The sequence below is a fragment of the Choristoneura fumiferana genome, chromosome 13 (genome assembly GCF_025370935.1).
Source record: "Choristoneura fumiferana chromosome 13, NRCan_CFum_1, whole genome shotgun sequence".
Classification (NCBI taxonomy): Eukaryota; Metazoa; Arthropoda; class Insecta; order Lepidoptera; family Tortricidae; genus Choristoneura; species Choristoneura fumiferana.
In genome coordinates this window covers 708,939-724,049 of record NC_133484.1, presented here as the reverse complement: position 1 = coordinate 724,049, position 15,111 = coordinate 708,939, and positions in this window count along the sequence as shown.

The window sequence follows — 15,111 nt, the reverse complement described above, 5'->3', positions numbered from 1 at the left end:
TCGACTAATGTTTTTTTTTGCCAAATGATAATATGAGGAAAGATGTGATATATTTTTTTTTTAAATCCTTTGTCAAGACTTAGAAGAACTAACAGTGTTTTTTTTTTGCTTTCAGGTAAGATACTGCATCACCCAAAACAAAATCGGTGAGATTATTATTAAGTAATTTGGTAGTAATATGGATGGATACAATAATATTAATTAATATTAAGCCCGTCAATTAATTTACAAAAAATAGAGAATCAAACTTTTATAATGATATTTTCGGCGTATATAGCTGTTTCCTGCGACTCCGTCCGCGTTGAATTCATTTATTGCTATTTCGCGGGCACTATGCAATTTTCCGGCATAAAAGCGTCCTTCCCTACCTATTTGGATACCGAATTTCATCTAAATCGGTACAGCGGTTTAGACGTGAAGCGATAACAATTAATCAGCTGTCGCATTTATATATTCATCATCATCATCCCAGCCTATATACGTCCCACTGCTGGGCACAGGCCTCCTCTCAGAACAAGAGGGCTTGGGCTATAGTTCCCACGCGGGCCCAGTGCGGATTGGGAACTTCACACGCACCATTGAATTGCTTCGCAGGTTTGTGCAGGTTTCCTCACGATGTTTTCCTTCACCGCAAAGCTCGTGGTAAATTTCCAATGTAATTCCGCACATGAATTTGGAAAAACTCAGAGGTGCGAGCCGGGTTTGAACCCACGACCCTCTGTTTGAGAGGCGATAGGTCAAACCACTAGGCCACCACGGCTTTATTTTATATATTAATGGGATTTAATTATTCAAAAAATAGTCCGAAAAATCTGGTGTTAAATTCCTACCTCAGCTAATTTTAGCGGTGTAGGTATCAACAGTGGAGGGTCATAAAATAAACATTGGTTAACAGTTAAATCCATGGCGTGGACACAGTGTTACTGCATGTTTGGATTGCCCGCGCCGTAGGCGGCTGTAATGATAATTTACCGATGGGACAAATATAGGATATTATAGCATTTGGTGCGTGATTTAGTGAAAATTTAAGCAGAAAGGCAGATTTTTCGCGATATGTACAATCAGCCAAATAAGTGGTGTTTTTAAACAAGTTCATATCAAATGAATATGTCGCTAAAGTCGAACTTTCAAGTTGACAGGCACGTCTAAAGACATACAAACGATTATCAACTTTAGGGTGGTAGACCACATTTGGCTGATGGTACATGAATTAGGAACCTTTTAATAATCAATTTCACTATGATTTCCTTAACAAAAGTATGATATGTCAACATGACATTAGTAGCATAAAGTTTCCACCCTGGGTCATGATTCAATTTGACTGTACAATAAATAACCTAGAGGAGGTTGGCAACGTATTTGCAATACCCCTGGTGTTGCAGATGTTTATGGGCGGTGGTGATCTCTCACCATCAGGAGACCCACTTGCTCGTTTGCCATCTAGTGGAATAAAAAAAAACGACTGTTGGAACACCGCAAATGACCACAATATACATATACAAGTACACTCAGCATCAAAACAGCTGTTGCTGTACTTTGTCGTTTTACAGCTACATACTCGACACTGTAAGATTGACAAAATGTGTCCATGGGACAAATTAAAAAGTGATCACTGATAGCTACTTTTAACGCTGACTCTATGACATAGAGAAAATTTTCAGTCAAAGCCTATCACCGCGCGAATTCTTCCAGGTAACCATTACTACGAGTATACGTAAGAATTAAGGAATAGATTTTAGCATTCAATTTATCAAAGTCAAAGTCAAAGTCAAAATATCTTTATTCAATTTAGGCTATAACAAGCACTTATGAATGTCAAAAAAAAACTACCACCGGTTCGGAAAAACCTCTGCTGAGAAGAATCCGGCAAGAAACTCAACGAGGTATATATATATATCTTTTTAAAACAGATTTACAATATTATTATATGATATGTATACATCACAAGTATTTAACACAACTTTATTTTAACACAGTAGGTTTGCTATTTGAAGGGATCGCTAATGCGGATCGGAATTATTTCCAAATATCCCTGTCCATGATATAATCATTAACTCTATAATTCGCCTTTGATATTAATGTATTCTTGACAATAGATCTGAATTTTGTATCCGTTTCATTAAATAATATTTTTGGAATTTTATTATAAAAACGTATGCAATTTCCCAGAAAAGACTTTTTGGTTTTAGCCAGTCTGTAAGATGGAACTTTAAGCTTCCCTGTGTTTCTAGTAGCCTTTGGCTTATCGACGTTAGTGGGAAAATCACATATTTTCTTCCTAACATACATGATTATTTCAAAAACATAAACATTATCTTCTCTCTCTTCTTCAACAATATCCACCCAATGCTAAGTGTAGGTCTCTTCCAAAGCACGGTTTTGTGCCCTTCGCATCCAGTTCTTCCCAGTCACTCTAACAAGGTCGTCAGTCCAACGCATCGGTTGCCTGCCCACATTTCTGTGTATCGTTCTTAGCCTCCACTCAAGCACCCGTCTACTCCACTTGTGGGCCTTCTTACTGTATATCTTCCTGGTTCCTGTCATTTTTAATCAAACTTAGCGTTTAACACTTAGACGTGGTTGAACTGCTTCGTTATTTTGGATATTAGAATAGAATAGAATAGAATAGAAGACATTTATTCACGTTCACAAAGACACCAAATAAAAAACAACAACAGCAAACACAAATAAAACAAAAAAAAGAATATAAAAATTAAAATATATGATGTGTGTCCTCGCAAAAGTGAAACGCCGCTGACTCAGCATTATGCTGAGGCGTTAAACGCCTGCAGCGCTGATATTCTGTCAGAACCGTCTGTGACTCGCGAATGATACACAAATATACTCCATATATAAAATTAAGATATATAAATATATTTTATTGTAAAGTAAACAAATAAAAAAACTACAATAAACAATAAGTAAAAAAAAAAAAAAAAAAAACAAGATTAAAAAAAAAAACATATGTATTATTTCAAAACTCTTGGAATTCTTTATTCAATGAACAATTTGTACTTTATAAAGTACGCGAGGACTTAGGAGGATATATGGCCTGCTCATTTCCACTTTCTGGTAACATTCAATTTACAACTGATTAAAATAATAACAAATAATACATAATGGTGGTAGGTAAAAACAAGATGGACAGACGACATCTGCCTAACACTGGGACCTTACTGGACTAGGGTAGCAGAAGACAGAGCTCAGTGGAGAGACCTGGAGGAGGCCTATGCCAAGAGGCACGCTGAAGTCAGAGACATAATATAGAATAGAACACTTAAACATGTACTGCTGAAATTGTAGAGAATTCAGAATAGAAGGGCTTTATTATTAATATAGTGGTAGGTACAGCACGTATTTACTTTCTTTGTACAGTTTTCCAGCCAGCTCGAACCCAACACCGCAAACCAAATGTCCCAATCGCAAGTACATTTCGCAGCTCAAATTGTTCGTATTTCATTTAAATTACTTCGAAATTCGGCGTATCTCGGGTTTGTGTTTATAACGCGCCATTGGACAGCCATAAATGTGAGCGTACGAGTTCAGGGAGTCCCGTATAATATTGTTTTCTTAGGATCGGTGTTCGGAGTTGGAGTAAAGCAAGTAGTTTAGCCTTTGATGTCTTTGATTATAATTCGGGTCATTTAATTCCATAATGTAATAAAATTACTCTTAATTAAACATATACTATGTCAAATTGTCAACTTACTGTACAAAAGGCAATGGGTAGCCTTATCATTTTCGACTTTAGAGCAATCTCGTAAAAGAAATCTTCCCAAAAAATAAGCAATTAAATTATTGATGTGCAGATGGTTGCAACAGTTACGAGTAATTGAAAGGACCACGAACAAAATTATATACATATAGTATCCCTTACATATAGACCTAAGTAAATATAGGCAAGAATTTTTGGTAGTTCTTAATTCAAAGCTGTTATCACTAACACTGACAGATTACTAAGAACTCTACGACAGAAAAACTCTACAGCGCCATTAAGTATTGTCTTATACAAGTAAAGCGATATCTAGTGAAATTACGACCCAATCCCTCTCATTGTGAGAGAAGGCCTGTCACCAGCTGTGAGGCGTATATAGGCGATGATGATGATTAATAAACTACCTATTTTTTTTACTATACCTTCTGTAATTCAGAAATGAGGAGATACGTAGAAGAACAAGGGTCACCGACATACTCGTAGCCAAGCGAATTACCTCGTTGAAGTGGCAATGGGTAGGCCATATAGCACGGAGAACAGATGGCCGTTGGGGCCGAAAAGTTTACGAGTGGAGACCGCGGATCGGTAAGCGCAGCGTATGACGTCCACCAACGAGATGGACGGCTGACCTGGTTAAAACCGCGGGTTTACGGTGGATGCAGGCCGCTGCCAACCCAAGGGACTGGAGGTCTATTGGAGAGGCCTATGTCCAACAGTGGACGTCCTGCGGCTGAGATGATGACGATGACTTCCTGTAAAAAGAACACGTCGAAACCAAAGCACACTTGCCACGTGCACGAAACTTTTTTCCGAAACAAAATTTCCTCGCGTAACTTCGTACCCTAAAAAATAAATAATACCATTGCGTTTCACGAACAATTTCACATGCTTTTGATGTGACGTGCAGCGACGCGTAGAACGAGGAAAATATAGCCTCGCATCAGCCCGTCCACTTCATCATGGCGAGAGTGTACTGTACATCCATAGATGCGAGACTGGAAATAAGTTGTAATTTTGAACATGAAACTACCGTGAGACTCACTCATATTAAATATAATGACCCGGATAACTCACGTCTTAAATCGAGTTTAGCTCGACATGTTTCGGGCTAATCCGTAGCCCTTCATCTTCGGAGCAACGCGACTCAATAGACTCGGATTCGACGCACTATATCAGATTTGATAAGGTATCTGTACTTGCGAGAGAGACATTTTTCATTCCGCGGAAAGTGAAAGTGTCTGGATTAGTCGTCGGCCGAATTTCAACCGGGATAGTGGTTGGACGGTACCTCCGAGTTGGAAAACGGTGTTAAATACTCGTGCTGCGTCATCGGTGTGTGTGAACGTACCTTTACAGAGCGATGTTGTTAGTGTTGTGTGCTACCCTACATTTGACAGTTGTAATGATGATGAAAACGCGGGTAGTTGTGTGCCGGTGTCAGTTTCGTCGGGTAGTCGCGCGAGCAGAGCGGCGGCGCGCAGTGCGCGTGTTGCAGCAGCCGCTGAGTCGCGTTGCTCCGAAGACGAAGGGCTACGGATTAGCCTGAAACATGTCGAGCTAAACTCGATTTAAGACGTGAGTTATCCGGGTCATTATATTTAATATAAGTTGTAATGTTTGATTGAAGGTCTCTACCTACACTTAATCATACCATGACAGTAATAGGATCGTATCAGGCACAGAATGTAACGCAACACGGATTGCAGCATGTCAAAGGCATGTCATACCCATAAGAAGCGTATTGGTACCGTTTTTGATAAACATATTGCTAGTGAAAGAAAGAAAAGAAACATTTATTCACAACACCACAATAGACAACACTACACAAGACAACGACAGTATAGTCACCAGCATTCGTATCTGCCACAGCGGAGCGTGCAAAAATATCTGACATGTCCTTCCGGCTCTAGAAATAGAGTCGTATCAGATATTTATGCACGCTTGTTGTGTCAGATATTGGTGCTAGTGACTACTACAAATATTGACTAATGGGCATAGTCTCATACTTTTCAATACAAATAATTATTATTTGTACTAAATATATTTGTTACGGAATGTACACTCACAACACGGGTATCTACCAGTTCAAGGTCGCATTGTCATCCAAACCAATCCTTACCTTTAAAGTCATTTTGGACACTCGAAGTACATAATGAATTTAGTCTACAAGATTACCAACAAACAAAATATTGCAACTTCAAAATGTCAAAAGCTTATAAGACACAGTGCCTTGTCTAAAATTTACTCCATCTACAAGGACCTTTTTATTGATATAAAACCTCATTTATTTGTCCATGTGTCCTCGTTCTGCGCAAATCAGGCAGGAAATGAGCTCGGAGAATCAATTACGAAGAAGCGATCAGTCGATGGTCCTTTCTGTGCTAGTCTAGTATCAACTAGCTCGTACAGCTTTTTAAAGAAAGTTCATTTTTGTAGAAGAAAGAATACTTTGTGTATCATCATTAGCTGTAAGACGTACATTGTTAAACAAATGCTTCTCCCTTAGAACGCCACAATGAATGACAACTCCCCATTCCATCCGATTTTTCACAACTCTTAGGATGTGGTCAGTCCATCTAGTGAGAGGCTTTGTCAACGTTGTCTTCCGGTTCGTGGTCGCCACTCGAGAACTTTCCTACTCCAAATATTATCTGTTTTTAAAATAAATATATACCTCCTTGAGTTTCTTGCCAGGTTCTCCTCAATAGTGTAGTTTTTCCGACCCGGTGGCCAATTTTTAGACCTTCATAAGTCGTCTCATTTGAACAACCTTTCACGTTTTAAAAAACAAATATCCGGGTATATTCTGTCCGTGACGTATCCTTTGATTTTTAAAAGCGGTTCGTTTTTACCCGACCGCCTGAAGGAGGGTTATGTCTAAATTTCGGACATAAAATGTTGAACATTTTTGTTAAATTCGCCTGAAGGTTTTAATTTTTGTTAATTAATCAAAAGATTTGGTAACCGTTTCAAAAGAGTTTTTCGGGTTCTGTAGTGAAAGGCCAGAAAGTTTTGCCATTCCGATCTTAATACAAAAGCCCTGTATTTTGGCATGGGTGAACACAATAATTATGTCGACAAACTGCTAGAACAAAATAACCTACCAAGAGCGTATCGGACACGCCCAAGATAGGGCTCCGTAGCCGTTACGAAAAAATCAAGTAATATTTTTTTATATCTTCCAAGTTTAATTTGCAAACTTAATTTTTTATCCCTATGTACTTTTTATTTAAAGTTTTTGTAAGTCAGTTGGAATTTTGTTTCATACTTTAAATCATTGCATCGTCAACGTAACATATTATAATGTTAAAAGAAGGCTTATGTTCAGCCAACTTACATATTATAAGAAGGGTGTTGCAAGAAATCTTATTCTCTATTCAACAAATTATTTACATTACTAGAAAGTTCCATACACTGCGTGACCTCACGTAAGTGATTTGTGCCTGTCATGTCCACGGTCATATTATTATGCGCATTTATTTTGAATTATAGAGCAATAGCTCAGCTGGGAGTCATTTTGGACCATGTTTTGGATTCGGTTCTAAAGGTAAAGGATGTAGTTTATTTTTCATCGATATTTGAATCCATACTCATATTATAAATGCGAAACTAGGTATGTCTATCTCTCTGTTACCTCACATTCTCAAACCGTTGAACCAATTAAAATGAAATTTGGTGTAGAGATAGTTTGAGTCTCGAGGAAGGATAAAGGATACTTTTTATCTCGGAAAATTGTATAGTTCGGGATGTATTTTTTCAGTAGACAATAAATATACGCATAATCCGGTTCGAAGGACCACTTTGTTTACACCAAACACCGTTGCTGTGCCAATCCGTATCAAATATTCACCTATCTATCTCAAACGTATTTAGGTTAAGTACAGCGACACCTATTGGTCAATAAAGTAAACATCGTCTAAAACACTTTTGGTAACGAACTCAGATGCATAGGCAATTGAAATTATTGTCACAACGATACAGCATCACAACTCAAAATAAACCTAGCCCCATTTAGTGATACATCACTAAGTGTCACTAAGTTTACTGATACCATCGCAGCACACAGAGTGGGGCCAGTAAATCAAACCGTGAATGGCGACGATACAACGGCGCGCCATTGTAGCGGTGTGATTTACTGCTCTCTGCGGTGTATCGTGGATGAATGATGTTTTTCTTGTCTGTGAATGAAATTAAGTGATGTTCAAGATTTGTGGTAAAATCGGAATAGCTTATCACTGCGCGAGCCGGGCGAACTGAGTTTTGTGGTAGCATTCAGTTGTTGTCAAACGCGCGGTTCGTCTAGCAAGCGGATGCGCTGACCATCCCACTAATATTGGTTGGGAAGGTCATAGGATAGTTTTTTCCCAGCGGGATAGCAACAAACGAATTCTACGCGAATAGAGTCGCGGGCAATTAGGTTAATAACTATTATTTTTAACCCCCGACGCAAAAAGAGGGGTGTTATAAGTTTGACCGCTATGTGTGTCTATCAGTCTGTCTGTCTGTGGCGACGTAGCTCTTAAAGGGGTGTACCGATTTGAATGCGGTTTTTTATTTCAATTCAGGTTTTCTAGCGATGGTTCTTAGAACTATTACTAGACGCTCCAGGTACTGTAAATCTACTTACTTATAAATATGAAATAAAGATTTTTTTTGATTTCATCAAAATCGGTTAAGCCGTTTTTGAGACACTGAACTTTGAAGTGACAAAGTCGGGAGTTTTCCAACTTATTGTTGGTTAGATTATGTTATTCTGTGGTGGTAAATTTCAAATGTAATTTCGCACATGCGAGCCTGGATATGAATCCACGAACCTCTATTTGATAGGCTATAAAGTCAAACCACTATGCCACCACAGCTATAACGATGCTATTATACTTATCCACTCTCGTTGAATAAGGTTAAGCTTCTTTATCCCGGGAATAAGCAAAGTTCCCTCGGGAAGCAGGTAGCGTTGCGGGCAACAGCTAGTTATGTACAGGTATAATATGTATACATAATATTACTAACAAGCGCATCTATAAAAGTAGTAAAGGCAAATTTTCTTTAAAACTACCTTCTCTGTACTCCCGCAAGTAACATGTATCTTCACTAAATCTGAAAAAATGGTCCAAACGCCGCAACCATCGACATAAAGTTATATTTCTTAAAATATAAATGCTCCATAAAGACGAACGATGCTCTGCCACATTGAGGCATGCGGCAATTTGCAAAAAATAATTTAAAAAAATCAAAGCCCAAACCCAACCCAAACAGTTGCCTTTGAAAAACTTTAAATAAAAACGAAAAACAAGTCTTGCAGTCTAATAGTCAGTTACTAACGTTACTTAGTTCCACTGGACCCATTCAAAGTGGTCTCTGATGGTAAAAATCACCACCGCCATAAACATCTGCAACACCAGGGGTATTTCAGATGCGTTGCCAACCTAGAGGCCTAAGATGGGATACCTCAAGTGCCAGTAATTTCACCGGCTGTCTTACTCTCCACACTGAAACACAACAGTGCAAGCACTGCTGCTTCACAGCAGGATTAGCGAGCAAGATGGTGATAGCAATCCGGGCGGACCTTGCACAAGGTCCTACCACCTGCTTACGTTACTTAGTTCCACATTCAGGACCCATTCAAATTTGTTACTCAGCACAAAAATTCTTACATGGAAACAGCTTGGATTAGAAGACGTGACATTTGACGCCCGTTTCTTTATGCAACATTATGAAATTCACGATATTGTGGAATTCCCTAGTGGTTCACGCGATCAAAATGAAAGCCAGCTTGTCTCCACTACTCACATCCTCACATGGCAGCTCTGATAGTACGGTATTGGTGCAACATACTCACGTTGTGGTGTGATGTCTTTTTAAAAATTGTGTGTTAAAATCGCTTCAGAATTATGCCAAGCCAGTGTCCTATTCGCAGTCGCAATGACACACTATCTTTTTCATCTCTCCTGTTCGGAAAGTTTAATTTTCATGGATAGATAGCCGGGTGGAAAATTGCGTTTTCATCTCTAGGGTGGAAAGTATTTTTTTTATTTTTTTACGATTAGCCACGGAGTCGAAGATAATTGAGTTACGTCAATGACAGTTTTTTTTCATCTAGCCATAGCTTTTGGCCATCTAGATACACGTCGTGACTAAGGAACTTATATACCTACAACACTGGAGGTTGAACGCCGAACATCCGTTTGAAACAAGAAATTTGACTTTTATTATGTCACGAATATATTCCATCTCTTTCTTTAGTTAGGTTAAGAAAAAGATGGATGTCATTCTTGAAATGTGAAAGAAAGAGATGGAATATATAAATAAGTAACAAAGGTCAAACTTCTTCGTCCAGTTTTCCCCTCCAGTTTTGTATTAATCTCCTTGGTCGTGTCGTGACCAACACGATTTTTTTTAATAGTCGGACGTGGCAAGTGGCCAGTGCGAAAAGGTTGGAGATTGGATATCAGTAAATTTAATTTATTATTATTCTCTTCTTTTTTGTAGTATTTTACTTTCCTCACAGTCGAAATGAAAAGTAGAGTGTCTAACTATGGTGAAATTACCCATTTCCCCTCGAACTATTGGCGCTCGAACGAATCTCGGGTAAAATGGGTCACTTTCCACCCTTGGTTATCAATCTACTATTTCCTTCGTGTTATCTATTGATGTATCTTGTGTTGTGAATAAATGTATTTTCCGTCGTTCTTTCTATGTCGCACGCTGTGGCACGTTGTCGCCGCACTTTAAGCACAAGACACCGCCGCACCGTGCGGAATAAAGTCGCAGCGCGTCCGCAGTTACGGTAACACAGACAAACCGGCACTAAAGCGCGGTTATTGGAATACAAATGCGTAAAACGCCGGGTTCCGTGTGGAAAGCCTTTTTTGTGGGCACGTAAAATGTTATAACGCCGCTTGGCTGTGGGAAATAATATAAATACACACTTTTGTATAAAAGAAAAGGCTGGCTGGTAGACACTCACAGCTTGAATTTACCGAGACTAGGTGTTTCAAATTTTAGGTAAGGGAAATTTGGACTTCATTTTGTTTTATTTTTTTCTCATCTTTTTTATTATTTAGCCTTAGAGCTCGAAAGCTGAAACAGTTTTGATAAAGACCAGGAATAAAAATCGATTTTCCTATATTTCCACTCAAAAAATTTTTTTGGGTAGAATTGGCCGACAGACATGGCGAAACTATAAGGGTTCCGTTTTTGCCATATTGGCTCCGGAACCCTAATAATGCACAAATTTATTCTCATTAAAGCAACAATAATCATACCTATCCAAGTCAGCTTAAAATACTTAGTGAAATCTACCAGGATAATTCTAGTGTTGAATCAAGTTTAGCTCGACATGTTTCGGGCTAATTCGTAGCCCTTCCTCTAGGAGCAAGCCACGTGACATGGCGGCTGCCCTGCAAAACGCGCAGTGCGCGCTACGGCTCTGCTCGCGCGACCACCCGACGAAACGAATGTTTAGTTGATTCACTAAATAAGAGTGAATCACACAGTAAATTCATGTTTAACTTGAAATACTTTTCTCTAAATTCAAACTCGTCTAATATAGCTCTCATTTTGCAAGAAGGCAGCAGCATGTTATGTAACGTAGTATCAGTAATGAGTTGGTAGTTAACTCATCATCATCATCAGCCCGAAGACGTCCACTGCTGGACAAAGGCCTCCCCCTTAGAACGCCATAATGAACGACAGTTTCCCGCTACTCTCACGATGTCGTCAGTCCACCTGGTGGGAGGCCTGCCAACGCTTCGTCTTCCGGTTCGTGGTCGCCACTCGAGGACTTTTCTCCCCCAACGGTTATCTGTTCTTCGAGCGATGTAGCCTGCCCATTGCCACTTCAATTTGCATATTTTTCCAGCTATGTCAGTGACTTTAGTTCTTCGACGAATTTCCGTATTCCGGATACGGAAACTTAACTCATAATATATATCAAATTTTATCCAAATCAATTCAGCGTTTTTAGCGTTAAAGTGCAACAAAAGCATGCACGCACTTGCAGCCTGCTGCAGCCTCTTTATTACGCTTTTTTACACGTTCGGTGCCAGTGACACAACGTCTGTGATAGAAAATTCTTACTCCTTTTCCGGTGACACGAATGTTGTTCAACAGACTTCGTGCTATCAGTCACACTTATTAGTGACTGTGATAATTTCGGCACAGCATAAGGGCCTAGCGAAACTTTGCCGAAGCTGAATACAATTTTTCCCATAACTCAAAGACGGCATAAAGTCGTAATTTTTTGTTCCTCTAACAGATACATCTTTGAGCGAAGAAAGAGTCCCAAATGTAAATAGCCGCGAGCCAAACTGCAGGCGAGTTGCGGCTAGCATAAATCAAAATAGGCAGTTATTATGGGAGATACGCCTTCGTTACGACTACATCGTTGGACGTTTAAAAGGAATAAGAAGATAAGCGACAACGGTTGTGAGCTTTAACGTTTTAGCGTCAAGGAATCATCATCATCATCAGCCCAGCTTATATACGTCACACTACTGGGCACAGGCCTCCTCTCAGAATGAGAGGGCTTGGACAGTAGTTCCCACGCGGGCCCAGTGCGGATTGGGAACTTCACACATACCCCTTAATTACTTTACAGGTGTTGCACCCTCACGATGTTTTCCTTCACCGGAAAGCTCGTGGTAAATTTCAAACGTAATTTCGCACATGAGTTTCGAAAAACTCATAGGTGCGGGCCGGGGTTTGAACCCACGAACCTCTGCTTGAGAGGCGGCTTGCGTGAAAAAATAACAAACAAAATTCCCGTGGGAATTCCCAAAAACCACATGTGTTCTTTATGACCACCAGGCCGATTTTCACGACTCTAAACCTGGGTTTGCGGTTGAAATTTTAAGATTTCATCCCAATCCAGATAAAAGTAGCCTATGTGTTAATTCAGACGTCCAGCTATCATTGTACCGAATTTAATCGAAATCCGTCCAACCGTTTTGGCCCCAAACACCCACATATTCACAAACTTTCACATTTGTAATAACAAGTAGGATTGTAGTAAACTCAGTAGGGAATCTCCATCGAAACTTGGCTCGGCTTCCAGCAGAAGCCATTCTTTAGATGACAATATGCAAAATTCTTATTATTTTTACCATGTAACCGGATCACTTTACACTAGTTCTAACATAGAGCAGGAAAGTTGTCGCTTAGAACTTTGTGTAGTTAACAGTATTGGAACGAAGCCCAGTATTGCCCTAGGGAGCAACATAAATCGTTTCGGTAACGCCTTTTACATACACGTTTATATTTTGTCTGGTAACACAATGGATATATGCTCTGCTGGGTCCAGGGTATTCCCTGATGGTGGAAGAGCATGGGATGGGTAGGTATCAAAATTAAAAAAGTAAAAAACCCGACTGCATTAAAATATACTAAAAGAAGAAAACAAGTCTAAAGGTTCAACAGTCGGGACCCATTAAAAGTATTAAGAATTTTTGAGCTGGTCACGATTTTAATGGGTCCCGACTGTTGAACTTTAAGTTAGCTACTTAACAGAGTTCTAGCCCACTAGACTTGTTTTCTTTAATCTTTATATTTTAAATTTATTGTTTTATTTCACACTTTTTAATTTTCTGTGAAAATGGTAGATTAAAACTATTATAACCCATAATGGCGATATTTAGAATGTGCTAATTATTAGCTTTCATTTGATACCCATAGGTGAATATAACATTTTTTTTGGAAACACAGTTTCGGCGCCAAAAATCCGCCATTTTGATTTTTCAAGAATTTCATGTTCCGTACCGAGAGGACATAGGAATAGACATACATACTTAAATACGGGTCAAACACATAACCCTCCTTCTTCGCAGTCGGGTAATATGTTTTTGTTAAAAGTTACATTTTTAATGCAAGTTTTTTTGCAGACTGTACTTGCATTGTCATCCAAGCTATATTTCGGTACCAAATTTCAAGTCGATGCCATTAACCGTTGAGGACGCTTAACTTATTGATCGGTTTTTTCCTAATAACACAACTTCACTTATACTTTTACCTACCTATTACCAAAACAACACTTAAAAAGCCGCGCCTGAGCTCTCAATTTGTACTATTCATATTCCCGGATAAATTATTGTTTACGCGAAAGGCCGCCCGCGAATAACGTTCCGTATTTATGGGCCGGGTAATCATTGTGCTGTAAATATTGCCGACCCTTTCCGAGATTTAGTGATCGGTATTAACATGAGAGCAATTTCCTTGTGAAGTATAGTGTTATGAGATACTGGGTTATTTTTAACTGGTTAAACTGCGCAGGATTAACAATGAGAAGAGAAATTTTATTGTATAATTATGTTTATTTTAAGAATCCATGTTTTTTTTCGCCTAATGCTAGTAATGTGTACAGCCTTAGCTCTGATTTACATGTAGCTGCGGAGTATTTAATTAAAGTTTGTAGTTTATTTAAATATTATGAAGGAATATAAAAAAAATACTTATTAATAATATAGTTTGCATATATTTTTTTAATGGACCTCCCATAGACGTAAAGTGGGGGTGTTTTTTTTTCTCATCCAACCTTGTAGTGTAGGGTATTGTTGGATAGGTCTTTTAAAATCCTTGTGGGGTTGCTAATACGATTTTTCGATTCAGTGATTTGTTTGCAAAATATTCAACATTAAAGTGCAAATTTTCATTAAAATCGAGCGTCCCCCCCTCTAAAATCTAAACCGGTGGGTAGAAAATTTTGAAAATAAATAGCAGCCTAAGGTATAAAATATACCTAAACTTGGAAATATAATACGAAATCGTTAGAAAAATATTACTTATTTTTCGTAATGGCTACGGAACCCTATTTTGAGCGTGTCCGACACGTTTTAAGGTACGGAATCATAAAAAGTCACACCTTATTTATGAATTTAACATACACAAATACCGTTAAAACATAAACAAAGCTCAACCCAAATCAACACCCAACAGAAGTGACCCACTGTGCCCTGATGATTGATTATTTGTACTTTATTTAACAACTCGTGTAAAATAACACTGATATATCGCTCTCCAAGCGCGTAGGCGATTTCATTATGAAATTTAAATTTTCTTTCACCCATTGTCTTGGAGATTTATTTCACATGTCTTCTTGTTAAGTCTGCCACCCACGTTTCATTAGTAATTGCTGACAAGTGACATCCGACAAAGATTGTTATTCTAATAGGTTTACAATTAAACGTACCAAGCCCCTGGTATTCTTTTGTGGACGTATGGTACGCGTTCATCATCATATCAGCCGTAGGACGTCCACTTTTGGACATATTCCCCCCACATAGACCTCCAGTCGCTTCGGTTGGCAGCGGCCCGCATCCACCGTGAACCCGCGGCTTTAACCAGGTCATCCGTTTATATCGTTGGTGGACGTCCTGGGTTGCGTTTGTCGATCCGCGGTCTCC